Raw genomic sequence first — 23,256 nt, 5'->3', positions numbered from 1 at the left:
CATATACACTGATTCATAATATGCATTCGGAGTCGTTCACGACTTCGGAGTCCGTTGGGAAGAGAGAGGTTTCTTAACTTCTCACAGTACCAAGATCCAGCATGGTCCCCTCATCCAAGCCCTGTTAGAAGCAATACACTTGCCTACAGCCATAGCCATTATGAAATGCAAAGCACATACCAAAGTCACTGACAGAATTTCCCAGGGTAACGACCTGGCAGATCGTACAGCCAAACTCACAGCTCAGACAGTTATCCCGACTGACATGACAAAGACTACACTGACACATTGCCTGACGGTTAAGGATCCCATTCTAGATGTACTCGACATACAGACACATGCTACACCAGACGAAATCAAGAAATGGACTGAACAAGGAGGGATCCAAACCGATCAGGGTTGGATGATGAAGGGAAGAGCCACATGGTTCCTCCCTGACTCTATGGTTCAAATCATCATTAACACAGCACATAGTCCAGTACATTTAGGAGAGAAAGCCATGTTAGACAGCTTACAGAATCTCTGGTATAACAAACACTTACGAGCAGCAGCAAAACAGAAAGTGCGTACTTGCATGATCTGTTGCCAGTTCAATCCAGGAAAAGGTGTCCCCGTGGAACAGGGTGGATTTCATCCTCCTGACCATCCTTTTGAAGTCCTCCAGATGGATTATATGCAGATGGACCGATGTCGAGGATTCAAGTATGTCCTCGTAGTTGTATGTGCCCTTTCCCGATGGACAGAAGCATATCCAGTCCCAGATTACACTGCCCGGACCACTGCTAAGCAGCTGGTTCGTGAATTCTTCCCACGATACGGTTTGCCCCGTGTCGTGTACTCTGATAATGGACAGCCATTCTCGTCCGAGCTCATGAAACAGGTTTCACTTCTGTTAGGTTACCAATGGAAGTTCCACTGTGTCCGACATCCTGAAGCCGCAGGTCTCGTAGAGAGACATAATCAGACCCTGAAAACCCGTCTTGCAAAAATCTGTGCCGAGAAAGGAGTAGATTGGATAGTTGCCTTGCCAGTTGCACTCTTTTACATGCGAATGGTAGCTCATTCCAGGACAGGGCTATCCCCGTATGAGGTGGTCTTTGGTAGGCCTCCAAATATGTGGGGGACGCCTATGCCCCGTAGAATTACTGATGTTGACAGTTGTATGCTGACAGATTACCTAGCTTCCTTGATGTCTGCACTACAATCTTGTCGTTCACAGGTCGCAGCTGCCTTTCCGGACAACACCCAAGTGAAACCGCATGAAGTCCGCCCAGGAGATTTAGTGCTTATCAGGAACTTTGATCGGAAGAGCCCGCTGGAACCCAGATGGAAGCAGCCAAAATTGGTTTTATTATCTACAAGAACTGCCCTTAAAATTGAGGGGAGAAAGGGGTGGCTCATTCGAGCCATGTGAAAAAAGTTCACGGACTGTGTCCAGACTTGCCAATTAAGGACTGCCCCTTTTCAGAGACTGATACTAAACTCCCCCTGCTAGAGAAAACTCCCCAAGAGGAGTATCGAATGAAGCTGAGGTCTAGTAAGTCAGACAGCATTTAATTGTTTAAGTCCCCCTCGGGTGAAGCGGTTAGACAGGTTTCTGACATGTATAGAATAGACCCCAGTAGTCAGAGAGATAGGCGAAACGAAAAATGTAAAAAACACTGTAAAGTTTTGCACAGCGGATGCATTATTGCCTTGATCTCAATGTTTCTTCTGAGTCTTACGATAATCTGTATAAGTTTAATGTTACACATTTTTTTCCCTCTTGATTCACATGTACATGTTTCCTCTAATGACACTATTGAGCACACTTTCAGCGATCTGCCTCCCCACGAGTTCTCCTATCGATTAGCAATGCGCAATAATACATTCATTCGTATGTTACACCACACTCACCAGACCAGCAATACCACCAATTGCTGGGTATGTGGCCGACTCCCTCCCTATCAGAAGTACAAGGGAGCTCTGCCTCTCTTTCCTTACCCGTTCACACATAATGGTTCGTGTGGTGCATGGTTTTCTTTAATGTCTTCCCTAGATAGTAAGTCCAAGGTTTCCCAAGGCAATTGGATATGGGGGAACCTGAATACAGTCATGAACAAAGCATGTTTCCCAGATGCAGACGGTCTCCCACAAAGGACTGGGACCGATCTAGAAAATGAAGTGTATGCATTAGGTAACTTCTCCCTCAACCTCATGATCCTGAACGTCCAGTCCGAGACTAATTCGAACTTGCCGTTCATTACAGTTTTGCCAGTGAGGGGTGAATTATGTGTCAGAAAGAATGGCTCAGTACATTTAGGACACAGTGAATGTAATACTGTGGTCGAATTCAGTGACAAAGGAAAGTCTACTTTCAAAGCCTCTCCCCATTCTTATTTCATTTGTGGACATACTGCTTATGTTCATCTGCCCCCTGATTGGGATGGGACATGCTATATTGCATTCCTATTGCCACCTGTTTTCTTAGCCCCGCCTAATTATCACAGAAATTCACGTCTCGTTCATGTAAGACATAGAAGGGAGATCAAGACCCCGATTGTCGATCAGACTGAAACTACTTTAGAACAATATATAGATTTCAATAAAGGATTCTTTCCATTCATAGGCACTGTCTCAAATAGTAAACTAATTCGAAAACTGACCAGAACATTGGAAGCAGTGGTGAATGAGACTGCTTCTGCTTTAGGTAACCTGACCGAGGAACAGTCTGCTATGAGACTTGTTGTTCTTCAAAATCGCCTTGTCCTTGACGTCATCTTGGCAGATAGGGGCGGGGCTTGTAGAGTCATCGGATCCAGTTGTTGTGTTTTTATTCCAAATAACGCGCCATCTGTGTATAAGGCCATAACTCGGCTTCATGAAATAGCCCATCAGATGCATCAGAATCCAGGCTCCTGGACTTGGTCCGGTTGGTTCTGGAGTGTGGTCTCCGCCTGGGGATGGAAATTGTTGTCGTTCCTAGGAATAATATTGGCTATAGTATTCAGTTGTTGTCTCTGTCTGCAATGTGGGCCAGCGATTTGCGGCTTGTGCGCCACAGTCTGTATTCCCCGTCCAAGTACACGTTCCCGTTCCCGAATAAAGAAAGATGAACAAATGATGCTCTATGAACAGATAGATGGTCTCATGAATATAGATATATCCTGAAGGGTGTAGTAGGGTCCAAGGAGGGAATGAGGTAATAGAAATTTCCAGGTAGCCAAAGTGTCCCCCAACTCGCACCCTATCTATGCACCCATGTTCCTTGTATGTCGTGTAATTTCCGTTCTGTTTCTGCTAGAGAGACGCAAATGCATTTGCGTCCATCCCTAACATGTTAGCTATCCAACCATACCAAGAAATCCCATTAATTGTATTTCTAAGCATACGGTGCCACCGTCTTTATGTGATGCACTTCTGAAATTCGCACACGTTTTCTCCATGTTTCCTGGCCCAGTCGAGCTAGGCCCCTAAACGAGGCCTCTCTGCCTCATCTCTCCTGTCTCCGAAAGCTGCACGCATCCCTGACCCCTGCCTTACTTCCTGCCAGCGTAGCGGTGCCCGGCTCGGCCTGGACTGCCTGCCAAATTCATGTTTTGCCTACCGATATCTGCTCAGCCTCCTCGAAAACACATTCCAGTCTAGTGAAATGGGTAAACATATTCCCCGCTACAGAGCAAAGGGCCCGGCCTTCCTGTCCTCCTTGCAAGTGATTTACTGAACCCGTTACCATGGTAGGCCCATGGCTCCGCTCATTGCACCAAGACACGTATGCATGCACTAGCCTTTAGTATTGAATGGCCCCTGCCCGAGAGACCTTTTACTTCAGACACTACATCCTCCAAACAACAGATACTAGATATGCTATAGGTACAGGTTGCCCTGACACTCCAGACACCAGTCTCCTCCACTAGTGCTAAAGTCAAAGCCCCAGTTTCACGTCATACTAGTTGCGCGTGCATATAGGCGAAGGGTTTCTGCTGATTCTGCAACTTCTCACTTTACATCCACCCACATGTGACGTATCTTGTGACGTTTCTCTGACATGTACAGTGCACGCCCATGTGTACGCCTCTTTTCACGCCTCCTCTTACGCACATGTGTTCTTATCTCTCTCTTTTCACCTGTTACGCCTACTGTATTGGATTCAAGTGTAACGATTTACTATATATAATGTGTAATGTTAATAAAACGTTGAATGTCCCTACCTGAACCTGCGTGGTGATGGAACCCGATATCCTTTGCTTCGAAGCATAATATTAAAGCCCGTATGACTCAGATACCACGGACTCTGCCTCTCATTTTAATGAGCTGTCTTGTATTGATAATTATATGGAAACATTGATTAGGTAAAACTTATTTACCACAATGTCACGGAATTGAGATACTTTGCCAGTTTGAGGCGGATCCTTTAAACAATTTATATTAACACATTGCTTAAAAAGTGCTTTACGGTTTTTCGCAAATTGATTGCATAATCACCTTCAATCATACACATAATGCATTATCTTAGACGTACTTGTCTCGGGCATCTTATACTCCAGTGTCACGAAAATGAAAGAAATTACTACCTCAGGGGACACACTTATAACAATACATACAGTTTAACCAAAAAACACGTGGTTTCAAGGGACACGTTGCTCTATGTTTTGGACACAATGATTGAGTATCCACATATATGCATGGTGGATCTTTTTTAACAGTTCACATTAACACATTGCTTAAAAACCAGTGCTTTACAGATTTCGCAAAAGGATTGAATAATCACGTTTAGTCATACACATAATGCATTATCCCACATTTACTTTTCTCTGGCATCTTATACTCCAGTGTCCCGAGAAGGGAGAAATTACTATCTCGGGGGACACATTTATAGCAATATATGCAGTTGCCCATACAAACTTCATTTTAAAATTGCTCTATGGTTTCGACACAATAATTGAATATCCACATACATGCATTACTGTACTGCAGGGTAATAGTGATGCATAATAACAGAGACATCAATCTACACTGAACACAGATTACTCTAGTCTACTGCATCATCACCCCAACTTGCGGTGATGTTCTGAATGTTCTTACAGATGTAACCAAGCCTCTCAGGTATTCATGTAGTTGACATCAAATGCTCTATAGTTATGAGTCAGCATAACGAAATTGTGTTCATAAATACATACCCATCAGGTATGGTACGTTTATGCCTTTAGAGTTCACCCATTTGCCTAGCTGTCTCCTCTCTCTCATTTAGGCCCCCCTGCACAGAGTTAAGGCAATGTATCCATCTGCACTCCTTGAACTTAAGGGACCTAGTCAATGAACCATCCCTACTGCTTGGGATTATTCTCTCAATAACCCTCCATCTGATGTCCTCAGGTTTGTGGTTGTGTGCAATATAATGTAATCTGTGTTCAGTGTAGATTGATGTCTCTGTTATTATGCATCACTATTACCCTTCAGTACAGTAATGCATATATGTGGATATTCAATCATTGTGTCGAAACCATAGAGCAATTTTAAAATGAAGTTTGTATGGGCAACTGCATATATTGCTATAAATGTGTCCCCTGAGATAGTAATTTCTCCGTACTCGGGACACTGGAGTAGACGATGCCAGAGAAAAGTAGTTGTGGGATAATGCATTATGTGTATGACTAAACGTGATTATTCAATCATTTTGCGAAATCTGTATAGCACTGGTTTTTAAGCAATGTGTTAATGTGAACTGTTAAAAAAGATCCGCCATGCATATATGTGGATACTCAATCATTGTGTCCAAAACATAGAGCAACGTGTCCCTTAAAACCACGTGTTTTTTGGTTAAACTGTATGTATTGTTATAAGTGTGTCCCCTGAGGTAGTAATTTCTTTCATTTTCGTGACACTGGAGTATAAGATGCCGGAGACAAGTACGTCTAAGACAATGCATTATGTGTTTGACTGAAGGTGATTATGCAATCAATTTGCTAAAACCGTAAAGCACTTTTTAAGCAATGTGTTAATATAAATTGTTTAAAGGATCCGCCTCAAACTGGCAAAGTATCTAAATTCCGTGACATTAAGGGGTCCTTATACATCAATAGTAGATCCCGGTTAACAGTTAGTTTAACGCTCCTGTGAGAGACGGCATGACGTAGTCAGTTTCCTGACTGACTCGGGTTGTTTACAGTTGCTAGGCAACCGGTCCCGTCAATTACGTAGAAACGTCCTCGAGGTTGTGGTTACCGGAACTGACTGGTTTCACAAGCCGAGAGCCGAATGACGGATGCATCGCGCTGCGGGCGAGAAGGAAACGGGACGCTGCAACACTAGTCGGACCAAGTATATCGCAAAAGGTAGTTTAGAGCCCCTCAGGCCCAACAAATGCTAACTTTGAATAATTACATGAGTTGCACTTAGTTAGCTCGGCCAAATTGATGCATGGCAGTAACTAATCTTAATCATCATTGGGAGAATGACCTTAAAATTATTCCAGCTCTCAATATACGCATGATTAATACGCACGATATTTGAATAGTGCGATCAGTATGACGAAGCTTTGTACATGCATTAAGAAAACAATGCGCGGGGTGGATGTCACTAATGGTCCCCCTATATATTTTCTTTTGAGGTACAGAAGACACACGCATGAAGAGTCTGCGCCATTGAACTACGAACTAGGGTAAGCAACACTCCAATCTGATACCTAGGACTACTTAGTAATTTGTTAGGGGACGTACAGTAATTAGGTCTATATGTCTCCATAGATGCCCACTGGAACCAGAGTACACTGCCATTGAACCGGTGGAAGTCTGGGTCTGTGCCCCATATCACATACGGGCACCCCAGAGGTGAGTCGAGTAATAAGATTAGCCATGCTCCTTGACTCATAAATTATAAGCAAATACTGACTCCATTCTAATTAATTTAACAGGCGACATCAGTCCTACCCAACTATAATCCCCCCAGTCCTGATGAAGACCCGCTGTGAACCCACAAATCAGGCGTCATTAGGGTCGAAACGTCGACGCATAAAGAAGTCCGTGGACCAACACAGAATATTCCACAACAATTGTCAACTGTAGTGGCACATAGGAATCTTTCCAATTGAATACTGCTTTGGCCACCTTTTTAAAACCCAATTGTTCCTTCACTTGTACATATTTCACTGTTTACAACCTCACTGCACGATAAATCACTGCACTAATATGTCACTATCACCTTACTCTGATGAGCCATTTTGGTAGAATTTATAAATGTGTATATTGAATGCAGGGTTACTATGAATGACATTGAATTCATAAAATAATCATTTCATACCCTATTGGTTGTTTTGGATTTGCATTTTCATATTCGTTTTTTGATAAATTGAAAGCAAGTTGATATTGCAGCTTAAGAAACCGATGAAATAATACATGAAAACTAGAAGAAATCTTTTGCCCAACAGAACCATTGTTTATATTGTTCATCCTCCAACCAGCAGTACGCCGGAAGGCTCATTTGCCGAGTGGTGGAGGAAAGGGGCGTGGCCTCTGACGTCCTTTCAGCAATTCCGCTGTGTGGAACTTACTGGAGGTAACAGAAGGGCTTGTTGGCCCCAAGGACACCAAAGAAAGAGGGGACTTAATTTCCCAACCAGTAGAGCCCCAGGATGAGTGTTGGCAGAGTGGTGGAGAAAGGGAGTGGGGCCTCCGGCAACTCGCCGCTCAGGCTTTTAAAAAATGTTTTCATTTATTACTGACCCCCGAAATCAATGGAATTATTTTTTTCACTGCATTGTCTCCCTACACTGGGCCAATTTCAGCCCCGGGAACCTCCTCCCCTGGAGCCTGGCCTTTTTTAAAAAAAAATCTTTAAAAATTAAAGGGCGAGGGGCCTTTAAGGCCGATTTTGGGACTGGCCTTTAAAAGGAAATACTAGCAAATATGGGAAGGGGGGCCACCCAGCCCCCTCCTGGGCTGATTGTGGCCCCAGGGACCTCATCCCCTGGGGCCAGGCCTCTTGGGCATCCAGTTACTTCAGCTGGGGGTCAATGGAGGAGCCTCAAGGCCCCCACAATCCCTCCCAGCTCCCTACCTCCTGCGGAAGTTGGCATCCCTTTCACACAGAGAGAGCTACGGAACATGCAGCTCTCTCTCTATGAAAGCAGTTCTACTCTGCTTGCAGTGAGCAAGAGCATTCTTAATGCCCACTTACTCCGCTCCTGTTTAATTTTTTTACTCAGTCAGTCAGTAAAAGATCTTTATTCGGAATAAAACATCCATAAAAGTGCATAACAAATACAAAGGCAATGAATACAAAAATAAACAACTAAAATTTAGTCTATCTAATTCTACAACAATGCAGGTACATATTAAAAGAGGACAATATATGTAATTTAAAAATTAGATCATTTAAAAATAGCGACAACTATAAAATGTGGGACAAAGACAAAGGTAAAATCAGGACAGATGTATGTGCAAATTACAGATGTGCAAATTGTTAAGCGATACAAAGTGCAAAGTGCAATGTACAAATTTTATCAGTCAATGTGAAAAGTAGCTCGCGAGCGAACGGCGGCTTTAAGGAAACAGCTCACTCTAAATATTATTTCATCTGATCCTAACATTAATAAATTCCTCAACGCTATCTTAAAATCCAACAGGTCATGTTTCCGACAGTATGGCATTAAATAATGGACAGTAAACAGTTTATAAAAACCACAAAAGAACATAAAGTGCATAAGACTTTGTTTCTTAAACGGGTTACACGGACAGCTTAAGGTTTCCAAATGTTTGTTATAACCTAAAGGAAAGTTTAGCAGATTTACGATGCTCCCGTCCCGAAAACGGAACAGTAAACTCCTGTTCCATCTACCAAAATTTAAACGTAGGTATTTCTGGGGCGGGGCAGGGTAACAAGCAGGGGGCTCCAAATGGCCCATATACTTTGCCACTGTACACTTTGGGAAATCGCTCCTTTCCCGCTCTTCTCTATAAAGGTTATACAGAGCCCTTTGAATCAGAATCTTATGTGTGCGGTCTATAAGATTGGGAGATGTAAACAGGTGTCCTTGCCCTACACTTATTAGACATTCATTCACGGCTTTCAACCATGGTATACAATGTGCCCTGTCACATTTTAAACAATCTGAAATTATGTCACGTGTCAATGAGGCTGCAGGGTTCTGCCATATCTTTAGCCAAAAAAGGGCCGGTCTTGATCTGACAAAGTCCTCTATATAAGGGATATTTAATTCACTGTGGCATATGTAGTTTGAGGCACAGATGACTCCACCCAGCACCTTCCGACAGAATCTATTTTCTTCTGTCTGGATATGGAGACAATTTGTATGTCCCCATACCTCTGCGCCCTAGGTACCTGTTGGGATGCATTGGGTTTGATAGATCTTTAGTAAAGGCGTAATCACATCAGCATGATTAGGTTGGCGCAGGGAAATTATTGAGTTGATCGCTTTACCTAAATTATTCCTCGCATAGGAGACATGTGGTTGCCAAGAACCAGTGTTAGAGAACAACAGCCCCAAGAATGGGAAAGTGCAGGTGCTCTTAAAACATTTTCCCCTGACATTATGTCAATAATTTTATACTTTTTTGGACCACAGGTCATAATAAGTGATTTTTTAAAATTTGTGGTTAAACCTAAATCAGCCATAAAAGTAACAAAACCTGAAATTAAGATACGCAGTGCCTTTGGGGTGCGGCCCATTAGGACCGCATCGTCCGCGTAAAGAAGGGTAGGTATGGGAATGCCATTTACATACGGTACATCTTTTGTTAGGGTACTCAGGGAACTACTCAGCTCATTAATGTATAGGATAAAAAGCAGAGGGGCCAGAACACAACTCTGTCTGACCCCCCTGCTGATTAAAATATCACTGGAAACTTCGCCTGTGTGGTTAATGCGCACACGGGCTCTTAGGTCGCAATGGAGGTAAGATAAAAAGTAAACTAAATAATCATCTAAACCATAATTAAGTAGGACAGACCATAAACGGGAGCGATTTACAAAATCAAAGGCAGAACTCAAATCCATGAAACCAAAATATAAGGGGGATTTTTTAGCGATGGTATATTTAGCCATTATTGAATTCAGGTTCAGGCATTGTTCTACTGTACCCACATTGCTTCGGAAACCTAGCTGGCTTGGGTGTAAAATGGTACTTTCCTCCGCCCAGGTTCTAATTCTTTTTAAAAAAATTACCCTACCTAAGACTTTCAGAGTGTTATCAATTAATGATATTGGGCGGTAGCACCCAGGATCTAGCCTGTCGCCTTTTTAAAAATGGGTACAATAGTACTGCTGGACCATGTTTCAGGGATAGATTCATAAGTTAGATTGTTAAAAACATTACACAGCAACGGGGCCCAAAAGTCAATGTCACTTTTTAATTGGTCAATAGAAAGGCCGTCAGGGCCATGGGCTTTATTACCGGCACTTTCTGCGATGGCATCCTCTACCTCAAGCAATGTAATATTCAAAGGTGTTGGAGGGGGAACAGTTTCTACGGGGTTGCCAGATACGGCATAGATCTTCGAGAAGTGGTCAACCCACACAGGCCCTGTGATGTTACAATTGATTGGTGTTATGTTTGAACCAAGAGATCTTAGGTTATTACCCTCCCTCCAAAACCCTGGGGTGTCCTTTAGGGCAGCCATACGGGCAAGGGATTCCCAGTGATCTTTAACTAATTCATTGGATCTGGTACGTAAGGTGAATTTGTACCTTGCTCTCAAGAACCTTACCCGTGAAGTATCCTGCGGTTTGGCCATGAGAGCAGCCCTTAAGTCCCGGTTTGCTTTTGAGCAAGAGGCATTAAACCATCTTGGGGCTTCCTCAGTTTTCCTAGATGCTGGTTTAGAGATCTCGCTTTTTATTGCGGAGCAGAGTTCACAGAATGATTTAATCATATTGCCCCGCAGCTATCAATAGCAAGACAGTCCGAGATCAATACTGGATGTTTCTTAATCACATTGGCCAATACACCCTTGTTGTCTACCCCCCTCCAGACAACCCTTAATCTGTTCGTCGAGGCTTCCAGGATTGTTGCCCCGATTTCACTATGTGATATTTTTCCCCCTAATGATTTCAGGTAAATCACAATTGGGTAATGATCACTATATACGTTACACACTACCTCTGCCTTTAATAAAACATCAGCAAGGGAGGGAGAGACAAATATATAGTCGATCGTTGTTGCACTCCCATGACCGATGTAAGTGGGGACCGGGGCAGTACTTGTACAAGTACCGGCAAACTCCATAGTGTTTACGAGTTCTCTGGTGTCGAGGAGATCAGATAGTTCTACAGCTCTCTTACAAGGGGGATTTCTTAAATGAATGTGTGCATTGAAATCCCCTCCTATGCAAATACCATCAAACTTCCCATATTTCCGTCCCTCCACTATTTCATCAATAAAATTGAACAAGCTTAAAAAATTACTATTAGGGTGGGATATAAAATCATTGTTGTAGAAATTAATTAGACATAGTTTTACCCTTCTTGTGTATATCAGTGCCATAAAACTTGGGCCATTAATTTGTAAAGCTTCTGTTTTTACCTCTGCGGTTATCTTTACCCAGATCGATAATCCCCCACTAGGGCGGCCTAAGGGAGGGGCCGGTACAATCCTATTGTGACAACTATACCCTTCAAGTAGCAAATGGGTTGTACACCAAGTTTCCTGAAACATTAAGACATCATAGCGGTTTACCCAATCTTTTCAGGTTTTGATTTCCATTTTTGCCTTCAGCCCAGCAATGTTCCACCTTATAATAGACAAGTCCTCGTCGGGCAATGGACGAACATCCTGGACAGAGACCTGGGCAATGGCTGTTGGGTTGGCTAATGGATCACATTGTACATTGGGTGGCAGGGGAAGGTCAGATGGTATCAAAAACCCCACAGACTCTACTCTCTGCGAAAGTTCAGCATCAGACACCGCTGCAGCTGAATCTTCCTGGGTGGCTGGCAGTCAGTCCAAGGTGCCCTGGTCAGATAGTGCAGAGAATCTATTATAGAACGGAAATGAGGGGGGTGGTTGCAACATTCTATGTGGGGGTCTGTAAAAGTAACTCAGAGGTAAGGGGGTCACCACAGTAGCTGGGCCGTGCTGACTTTAATTCTTGTTTAATAAGAATTTTACTGTGCCCGGGTTCCTGAAGTTGATTGTAATACAGTCTCCGTTGATGTTTTTGAACAGAGGTCCAACCCAGGTCACCCTATGTGGGGGTCTGTAAAAGTAACTCAGAGGTAAGGGGGTCACCACAGTAGCTGGGCCGTGCTGACCGTAATTCTTGTTTAATAAGAATTTTACTGTGCCCGGGTTCCTGAAGTTGATTGTAATACAGTCTCCGTTGATGTTTTTGAACAGAGGCCCAACCCAGGTCACCCGGCGTGCCGAAAGAATTTCATTGGATATGTCATAGCCGACCCCCTTATGTTTAGTTAACCAGTCAATGCATTTGTTATGTAACTGGACCCAGGATTCTCCTTGACCCTCCCTAAGCGGTGGTATGCCAGCCAGAACCAAGACGTAAGGGCAAGCTTCAGGAGGAAGATGTAAAGCAGGACCTTGATGTTTTATCGGCCTGTTGTCCTCCGGTTGTCCCCTGTCCTGGCCAAGGTTGGGAGATACCTTCTGCTTGGCTGTGCCTCTGGGAGGATTACTCTTCTGGGAAACATTGATGGAGTTTGTGGTGCAAGGTAGACTGGAGGGTGGCAAAGGGATGGATGGCGGAGTTGAAGCAGAATGGTTTTGCCTTTTATTTACTTCCCTCGGCGGTAAAGTAGGTATAGAGGGGGGTACTAGTGTTGGGTGCCCCTTTAGCCCCTTTAGCTATAGCTGGGTTACAGTTTATGGTGGGACCTCCGCTAGATAGGGCGCTAGTGATAGTCTCTAAGTCTTTTAACAGACGTTCGCCTCTAAATTGGTCTAGACAGGCCATACCTTTCCTCTTTGCTTCTTCGTTTTTCACGAGGGTTTCCAGTCTATCAAGTCTCTTAAAAATAATATTAAATTGTTTGATCATTTGACCTTACAATTTCTTAAAAATTGTATCAGCAATGGTCTCTATAAGGTTTCCATTGGATTAAGATTGGAGAGTGCTTTCGTTAGGGAAGTCAGTCTGTGTACAGATGGAATTTATATCCTCGTTTGGTATAGCGATACCAGGATGTTCCCCTGAGTCAGAACATACTGTTTGAACCCCTGTTGGTTGTTTCTTCCCCCTAGTCCACATACTCTGCGGAGTTGGCTGGTCGTTACTCCTTAGGGGCTGCTTCCTCTTGTTTATTGTTGTCTTTGCTGGACCCCTTTTACGTTTTGCACCGGCGGTCTCGGTGCTCATAGTTGTGGGGGGTGGCGCGGGGTCAAGATGAATATCAGTAGCTATATCAGGGGTGCTTCCCTCTTGTGGTGATTCAGATGAGCTGATCGCAGGGATAGGTTTCACCAAATAACTTCTGGAAGTAGAGGCATGGTGTGTTTGGGACTGACTATAATAGTAGGTTGGCTGGTGTTGAAGGAGCTCAATGACAACCTCCTCTCTGTCTCTGCAATCTCGTTAAAAGCATTTTCCAGTAGACTCTCAAAAGAGAGTTGGGAAGATGCAGGATCTGCGGTGGCCTGTATATGTGTGCTGGTAGAAGTAATGGTATTACATTTCCCCATGTTTGGAACAACAGGCTCACCTTTGGATGAAAGTTAGATGGGTGGCCCGCCCGACCACTGTTGACCTCTGAGGGCCTCAGAGGGCCCGCCCTTTGCCCGACGCGGGAAGTGATGCCCCTTTTTGAGCGCCTCCTGGCACGCTCAGCCTCGACGCGACTTCCGGTCCGGTCGCGGAGGCTTCTGGGAGCTGTAGTCTCTGACTCCCCCACTCAGCGGCAGCACAGATGGACAGAGGCTACGACGGGGGGAGGAGACCGGCGATGGTGAGGCAGCGTTCTGGGCAGGCAGGCAGCAGTGCCGGCAGTCCGGCAGAGGAGACCAGCGGTGGCTAGGAGACCAGCGGTGGCGAGGCAATGCCTCGGGCAGCAGCAGCGGCAACCTGGTAAGGGACTCCGTGTGGCTGAAAGAACACCCGCTCCCCAGCAAGTGATGCCCCTTTTTGAGCACCTCCTGGCGCGCTCAGCCTCGACGCGACTTCCGGTCCGGTCGCGGAGGCTTCTGGGAGCTGTAGTCTCTGACTCCCCCACTCAGCGGCAGCACAGATGGACAGAGGCTGCGGCGGGGGAAGGAGACCGGCGATGGTGGGGCAGCGTTCTGGGCAGGCAGGCAGCAGCGCCGGCAGTCCGGCAGAGGAGACCAGCGGTGGCGAGGAGACCGGCGGTGGCGAGGCAACGCCCCGGGCAGCAGCAGCGGCAACCTGGTAAGGGACTCCATTTCGCTGAAAGAACACTCACTCCCCAGCAAGTGATGCCCCTTTTTGAGCGCCTCCTGGCGCGCTCAGCCTCGACGCGACTTCCGGTCCGGTCGCGGAGGCTTCTGGGAGCTGTAGTCTCTGACTCCCCCACTCAGCGGCAGCACAGATGGACAGAGGCTGCGGCGGGGGGAGGAGACCGGTGAGGGTGAGGCAGCGTTCTGGGCAGGCAGGCAGCAGCGCCGGCAGTCCGGCAGAGGAGACCAGCGGTGGCAAGCAGACCGGCGGTGGCGAGGCAATGCCCCGGGCAGCAGCAGCGACAACCTGGTAAGGGACTCAGTTTGGATGAAAGAACACCCGCTCCCCAGCAAGTGATGCCCCTTTTTGAGCGCCTCCTGGCGCGCTCAGCCTCGACGCGACTTCCGGTCCGGTCGCAGAGTCTTCTGGGAGCTGTAGTCTCTGACTCCCCCACTCAGCGGCAGCACAGATGGACAGAGGCTGCGGCGGGGGGAGGAGACCGGCGATGGTGAGGCAGCGTTCTGGGCAGGCAGGCAGCAGCGCCGGCAGTCCGGCAGAGGAGACCAGCGGTGGCGAGGAGACCGGCGGTGGCGAGGCAACGCCCCGGGCAGCAGCAGCGGCAACCTGGTAAGGGACTCCGTGTGGCTGAAAGAACACATTTTTTTACTGCCCCTCTGGCATTTAAGTTCAGGCAGGAGTCTGCAATTGTTCCTTTCACTCATAACAAATGGGATTAATAAAGCCTCCTTGCATGCAGACGATGTCATGTTCTATACTCCACACCTACATCAAACAGTTGACAACAGATTCTGGAATGGTTTCAAAATATTATGTGAACACTGCAAGCACTGAGTTAATGGCCTGGAATGTGTTGGATGGCGATATGCCAATTAGAAATGAGATGAAAGTTCAAGGTCTGAAAATCACACTGGATCCCAGTATGAATTTTGGATGCTGCATTGACTATCTTTGGCAGAATTAACTTCTTTTTTTTTCTTTTTAAAAAAAGTATTTTTATTGTTATAAAAAATGAAAAACAATAAGAGCGTATCAAGTGCAATGCAGTCCAAAACATACAAGGAATCAAACAATTGAAAGGTCGCAATATCTGCAGCCGTTGAAGCAGGACACTGAGACTCTAATACACATTTGAGGAATCAAGATTATAAAACTAGCTGAGTTAGCCTATACCAATGCGTGCTGCCCACAGGCCCCTCCACCCACAAAATCAGGATATCAATGATCATTGCGCCCCTCGATACTAAAATCATAAACAGGATAAAGTACAGACACTTGTATGCAAAAATGGACAAATCAAAATAATAGAGCTCGCATAGGCACCTTAATAAGAAAACAGAGTCAGAATATCCAGTAAAAAAAGAAAGAAAATAAAAATAAAAATAAAAAAACGCAACACGCGCAACACCCCACCCCCCACCCTGCACCCCTGCATGTAGCTTACTCCTGACCCCAACTAGCAGTGTGCCTGTCACCCCATCTAATCTACAAATACTAAAAGAAGTGAGTGGAGGAGGGCCATTCGTAAAGGCTCCCGGCCTCTCCCCCCCCCGCCAGTTCTAAGCCTCCCCTATTACAGATATATTATCATTTCACTATCAAGCGAAAATCGGGGGATACATTACTCGCCTACACTTTCTCCCGGTACTAACAGCAAAGACTGAATCCCACACTGCCACCATTTGAATAAAAGTCTTGAAACGATAGGCCGTTCTCAGCCTTGACCCGCTCGATCAGGTACACAAATGTTCTTCAACCAAACAGCCACCATCTTGAAAAATTCGAAAGAACAGTAGCGAGCCGGAAATAGCTGGGCTTTCTTAGTCTCATTGTCACTGGGTCCCATCTGTGTCGATAAAAACCACGGATGTTGTTTAAAGTCCAGGTACACTGAGTTCGGAAAGGGAGAAAGGGCCACCCTGTCGAGCCACTCCTGAGTCATCACATGAGTCAACAAGACAACAATGGGAGAGGTAGGGAGAATCAACGACACTCTCTCAGTCCCCGGTTAGATACAGTTAAACAAAGAAAGAGAGGTACGGTCAGTCTCAGTACTGCCACGGAATAGGAGCGAGATGGATAAGGATCACACACTCACTTCGGGTGGATAGGAAAGCCCTCACACACCGACCTAGTCAGTGTCATGCTTCATCACTGGGCCCCACCACAGAGGCTGAGTGCCTCTATGGTGTGCTGCAACTCCAGAAAGACTGCGGAGCTGGTTGTGTGAAGAGGGATGTGTTGTGAGAGGTAAATAAAATTAAAAGTGTCTAGAAGGGTATCAAAAAAAGAATTTTAATATGTGATCCCCAAGACACGAATACGGAGTATTATGTGTCTGAATTTGGATGCCAAGGTTTAGGATTGGTTAAATTCAGAGAATACAATCAGTCAACATGTTTCTGCCATAAGGGTGGTTTCAATTTACCAAGGCATTCGTCAGGACTATACCCCGGCGGTATGGACACTCTAATAGTCCACCCTAACCTGGGGGCGTGAAAGTGAAAAGGGGGTGAAAAAAGTGCTTTAGAAAAAAAGGAAGAGCAGATTGCTCATTCCAAAAATGCTCCAAAATAAGGAGTATAACAGCACCTGTGGAGTGAAATACACAGACAAACACAAACAAACAAGTAACATAATTAGTTAATGTATAACGTTGCATTTGGTAGCAGTGCTCCTTAATTGTGGCCTAAGTGGTGTTCCCAAAGTAAACCCTAGTTTTGAACACCATCCACGTAACCCTATGGGGATGATATTGGTAACTCTGGGAAGTGAAGTGAAACGGTGTTTAAAAACCTTCTAGAGGTGGAGAGAGAGTTTAAAAACATGTACTCCTTATGAAGGGATCAATGGACCAAAGGTCAGTGACCCCCTAAGATGGTAATCAGGATTCATATCTCACTTTAAAAATGGGCGCTACTTGCACATCACATGAGTCATCATATACATTGCCTGGTGTGATCTACCCTCAGTCCATAATAATATTGTGAGCACTGACACGACCGGGACCTCCAATACACGGGCATTGGCTAATGTGCAATCCAGGGTCTCTCGCATCACTCGTTTTATGGGGTTGCTGGGTGCCATCAGTCCGGGTGGCGTTGATATTGTTACTTCTGCAGTGTCATTGAATGGAACAAAAGCTATGTCACTATTTCCCAGTCCAAAAGCCACGTCATCCAATTTGTGCTCCAAGGCTTGGTCTTTCCAATTCAGGGAGAGATGAAGACCCTCGATCGCCGACATTATAGCCCCAAGTGTAGGTTCAACCCTGGTCAGCACTAGTTTGTCCCCCTCGATAGGGAAATTCTGGTCCGGTCTCGGAGATCCCTTAGATGGGATATGTTGCCCCAGGTCATCCGTTCGAATTTTCCCAAACCTCTCGGAGGATCGGGTCCGATTCACACGAAGTCCGATATTGAGCGCCATTTCGCGCATTTCGTTTACGGTCTATCTTTGGGCCCTTCGGGATAGACCCAGTAGAATCAGAAACGAAGACACACGTTGCAACCCCTCTGCATGCAAGGATATTGCGGAGCTGTCTTCAGGATATATCCGAAACCATTGGGTCGCAGTTTAGACGGTACCAAGCCGTTTATAGTCCGGGCTCCGACAACCAATTATTCAGCTCGCATCCCTAGTGTCATTGAGGTGCTCCACTTCGGCGCTAATCCATACGGATATTTGATGTTGAAATCTGACAAAATTTGCTTCCATTCCGGTGGACCGGCTCCTCCCGAACTCTTATGGCTGATGTTGTTCAACTAGAAGATGGCTGCATTCTTACTCGAGGTCCCGGCTTCAATACTGGTGTAGGCCGCAAACTTCAAGGCGACGTTTCTCCATTCTCGAAGCAGGTGGAACTTTTGGGGTCACTCGGTGTAGCGTTATTTCATTTCGTCTACCCGGGAGAGCTTCATAGGCACAAGATAACTGGCAGGTTCTTGTAGCAGGATGAGAAGGTCTGCGGAGCCGGGAGCCTAAGCGGCCATCTTGGTCGCCAGCTTTGCTCCTCCCTGGCAGAATTAACTTGAAAAAAATGGTTATCCAACCTAACTTCACTTTCTTCTTTAACACAATCTCACTATATTTAAAAAAGAAGTGGTTACAGAGGCTACAGGGAACCATCAGTAAATTCATATGGGCCTCAAACAGAGCAAGGATTTCCTGAAAAAAAGCTTCATAGAAAACTTGATAAGGGGGGGCCTGACACTACCAGATATGCAATATTATGCCTGGTCCTTTCAGTTAACAAAGTGGCAGAAGGAATAAGCCAGATAGCACAAAGATTAGTATACTTCTAAAAGCAATGGTAACAGATTTTATAGGAGGGTAAACCCAGTTCTTCTATAAGTTTGGAGATTCTAAAGACAACAAGAAGGTGAGGCTAAATGTGCTATATTCAATGGCTGTGTTGTTGGTGCAAATTATAAAGAACATGAGCGTGTCATACTATAGCAAAGCAGCACCTATTTGGGACTGCCCGGGAACACTGGAGTGGAGTAGGGTTAGGTTGGCTCTCCCTATTAAAAAGCCAGGCATACAATGTTGGGGCCACTCTCACAGGAGTGGATCCCACATACATGAAATGACTTTGAAGAGATTAGTGACTGGAATGTATTGAGGTTTAAGTATTTACAAGTAATACGCTGGCTCAACAGTGCAAACAATATGGTTGGGAGTACAAACAAACTGGAAGTACTGTTGGAACTACAGGTGCCAAGGAAAAGGGAAGTTTCTGTATGGTATTGGTGGAGATAGCAGATGGGGCCTTTGGATTGCTGTAAGAGCTATGGAAAGCTGGTATGACACTTGCAGATTACACAGTTAAATGACCTATGGCAAGTATCAATCTACACCATATACAGCAAGGTGCAGCCCTCTTTTTTAAGGGGAACCCCTCTCTTTTACCTTCCCAGAGCATACTGGCCACCAGATAGTATTCTGAGATGGGAAAAGGAGGCACAACAAAATGCTGGAAATGTGATCTGGAGAAGGTGAACGATCTACATAAGTATGTGGAAAACCTGAAGATTCAGCTGTTTTGATAAAATATGGGTAAGGTAAAAATGAGCATTCTGGGAGTTAATGTGAAGGTAAGCCTCAGCCTTATTATTCTAGGTGCATTAGAAGATCCTGCGAGTTTGAGCAAGGACAAGACTAGATTATTATTCTACATGTTTCTGTTGACACAAAGAGAAATTTGTAGGAAATGGGTCGCGTTTGTAGCTTCATCCAGTACTGAATGGCTTGATTCATTGATATATATATGTATATGTGGGACCCTTTGATGAGATGGATGATAGTGAGTCAATTTGGAAATCTTCAGACTCTAGCTTCCTGAAACTTCTTACCACCTGGTAGCTGTTGGTTGATTCGTAAACCGTTGTTCGATGACGAGTATTACACCTATTCGTAACCTAAAAAGTCGGCTAAGAAAAATGACTGTCTGACAATAGAGTTTCTGGCACCTCAAAGGTTTGTTAATAAAACCCTCACACACCAACTTGGTTGGTGTCATGCTTCATCATCGGGTCCTAGCCGGGTAGCAGAGTGCCACCCAGCTGTGCTACAACATCTGTTTACAGTGTAGCAGGTTTCAAGGTGTAGTGAGTGTGATGAAGTGGGTGAAATGCTATAAAAATACCTCCAAATTGATACCCATTACTTTATTCATGGTGATCTGGGGTATGGTTAAAAGGCAAGAGAGTGGATAATAGGCTACAGATACTCTGTGTAGCTGTTTTTTATCCTCAGGTGTTTAACATGTTTCAGCCAGTTACAAAAAATATTAGGGCTTTCTTCAGGAACTCTCTAATCAAAGTGGGTGACGTGAAAAATTCTGAGTGGTAAAAAATTACCACATGAAAAGCATTTTAACACTCAGGATAAGGAGTGCTATGCATGCATTGGAGGACTGACCATATACGGGTCATCTCAAAATGTAGAATACCTGTAAAGGAATACAACAAAACACAATATAATAGTTTAGGAAAGCATTTGGTTCATGCCACAAAAGTTGCTAGTACTCATGCCACAAATATCGTTAGTACTGGGGTGAGATATCCGGTGCTCATTCAGCTCATTCCCTGAATATCGCCAGTACTGGTGGTAAATATCACGTACTAAGTACTGAGCGCAGTGTCAGACATACGTGTACATAATATCACCTATTTGGACATGCCATACCATGCACACTACATAAACATTTAGATGCAATGCACACTGCATAACAAATGTGGTGATAGTGCCTTTCCATACTGAAAAAAGTGCATGATTAGCCTCGGTTTGTGTTTTAAGGCAGTGGTAACTCTTGTGGGATTCATAGATATACCGATCATGCCTGGGAGGTTAAAAGTGCGCTGTGTAGAGGCCTGGATGACAGCGCCAAGTGAATGTGTCATTATTTACTTTGTATACAATGCTTGTATTATATTTACATTATTCCAATAATAGGCTGTTTTATCTTGTCCTGGGGATGGGGGAAAATACACCTCTTTTATATCACATACTGTAGAGAATGGGTTAAAAATACAAAAAAGAATGATGAGCGGCATCCCTCATTGATGGCTGGCTGACAGGCTCTGTTGGAAAAAAACAGGCTGGAGAAACGTGTAAGCAGTTTAGCGAGAGTACAGCGGAGGTAGACCGCTGTACTCTGAGTGGAGGAGATTTCCGCCAATACACCTATTCAATGGTCCTCTGGGCAAGGCTAGAGCCCGATAGAGTCCGAAGCGTTCCTTTATCGAAATCGCTCCGGTAGCGAGGCTGCTTGCGGGGATGTGCGTGTTATCACACAGAAGGCATGTGACGTGTACGGCGTGTTGTGTATCGGTTGTTGTCTAGACCGCTGACCGTAAAATGTACTGGTGCCGGTGTTGTAATAGTTGCTCATGCGCGGTAGTTAATGAGAGCTCGACTTGATGTTAGATTAATCCTAACAGACCGGATTCAAAAGGCTAGCTAGTTGTGCCAGAATTAAATTAAAATAAGCCAGATTGTTTCGTTGCTGGGCTACTTTGTTACTGCAAAAAGACATATAGAGCCTAGATGAGGTTGTTTTGTTGTTTGGGCAAAATTATTTGCATTAAAAAGACACACAAAGTCACAAAAAGACATATAAAGCCAACTGGAGAACCACACTATAGGTTGTAAAATGTAGTAAATGACCAGTCACTTGGTTAATTGGGGGGAAAAACAGATAGGGCCTGCTATGTCCGAACCAGTACAGATAAAAAACTTTTTTTAGATAAATTAAATTAAGTGCCAGCAACTTGGGCTGGAGTTTATGCTCTGTCAACGGTTAAGGCAGTTCCAGGGTATGTTATCGTTTAATCCCTGGATGTGGGCAGACATGTGATGTATTCATCTTTGTTCTTTGTCCAATAGTTCTTCTTGGATGTTGTTGACATTGCGCTCTAATTGCTCGAAGACCACCCATTGCATATCATTGGGAGTGTGGTTCAACTCGAGATAGTGTTTCATCATACAGGATATGTCGCGCTTGCAGCGGATATTGCTCCTATGTTCAACGATTCTTGTTTTCACTTTGCGGCTCGCCATTCCAACATATCTTAAGTTACAGGGGCAAGTAATGAGATAAATGATGTTTGTGGAGTTACAGTTTGTATGTCGACATATCTCCCAGCTTTTCCCTGCCTCTAGGTTGAGGGTTTTGGTGGTTAGCGTTAAGTGACACATGCTACAGTCTCCGCATGGGTGATGTCCTGTTGTTTTTGGTAAACCCCATGCGTTGGTTATTGTATTTTCCTCGTGTTATGGCTGTGGTGATCTTGTGTGCACCAAACCATCCTTCAAACTCCTCCCTCTTCAGTATGCTTTTGGACTATCTTGGCAACCTGGTTTGACACAGGAATATGTGTTGTGGTGCAAATTAAGGGAACTGTGGTGTGTCCAGGTGTTTTAGGCTCTAGTAGGCCTTCACGGTTTTGGTTCCACGCTCTTTTCTCTGCTTTCTTTGTCGTTCGGTTAGCATAGCCACGGTTGTTCAATTTCTTGGTCAGCATTTTTGCCTGATCTTTAAAGTCTTCCAGATTACTGTAATTCCTGCACAGGCGTAGATATTGTTCGTAAGGGAGATTTTCCCTCAGGGGACCAGGGTGGAAGCTTGTGTAATGTAGTAGTAAATTTCTCGCTGTTGGTTTGAAGTGTGTTTTAGTGCCCAAGCCAGCATTATGATGTGAGATGTCTAGGTCTAAGAAAGTGATGGTACTTTTACTTATGATGTTTGTAATTTTAGGTTGGGGTCACAACAATGAATCCACTCCAGGAAGTTTTTCAATGATTCATCTGTTCCCTCCCAGATGAGGAATACGTCATCAATGTATCGTTTGTTATGTTATGTTATGTTAAATTTTATTTATTCCGCGCATGTACACCCGTGGGCTTCATGGCGCTATCGAAGTTTGTGAGAGCACAGCACAACACTTAAGAATACATTTGCGCAAGGGTACATTTCGAACTTATTAAGGAATAGACCTGTCTAAAAAGCCATGTTTGAAAGGCTTGTCTGAAAGTGAGAAGAGTGTCGCACTGTCTTAGAGACAATGGAAGGGAATTCCACAAGGAAGCGGCAAGGTAATGAAAACCGCTACCACCCTGACGTTTTTTCTTAAATGAGGGGACCATTAATAGTTCTTGATGGGCTGAACGAAGGTTACGTGAGGGGGTGTATTTACATACCAGATTCCTTATGAATTTGGGACCCTTGCCCTGCAAGGCTTTAAAAATAATGCAGTCGGCTTTGAATGCAACTCTCTGGGCTACCGGCAGCCAGTGAAGATTTTCCAATCCTGGCCTAATGGATTGCCATTTAGGTTGTTTACTAATGAGCCTGGCTGCCTGGTTCTGGACATACTGTAATCTCTTTAGCTGACCT

The sequence above is a fragment of the Lissotriton vulgaris genome, chromosome 6 (genome assembly GCF_964263255.1).
Source record: "Lissotriton vulgaris chromosome 6, aLisVul1.2, whole genome shotgun sequence".
NCBI lineage: Eukaryota > Metazoa > Chordata > Amphibia > Caudata > Salamandridae > Lissotriton > Lissotriton vulgaris.
Note: the sequence above shows the minus strand (reverse complement) of the source record.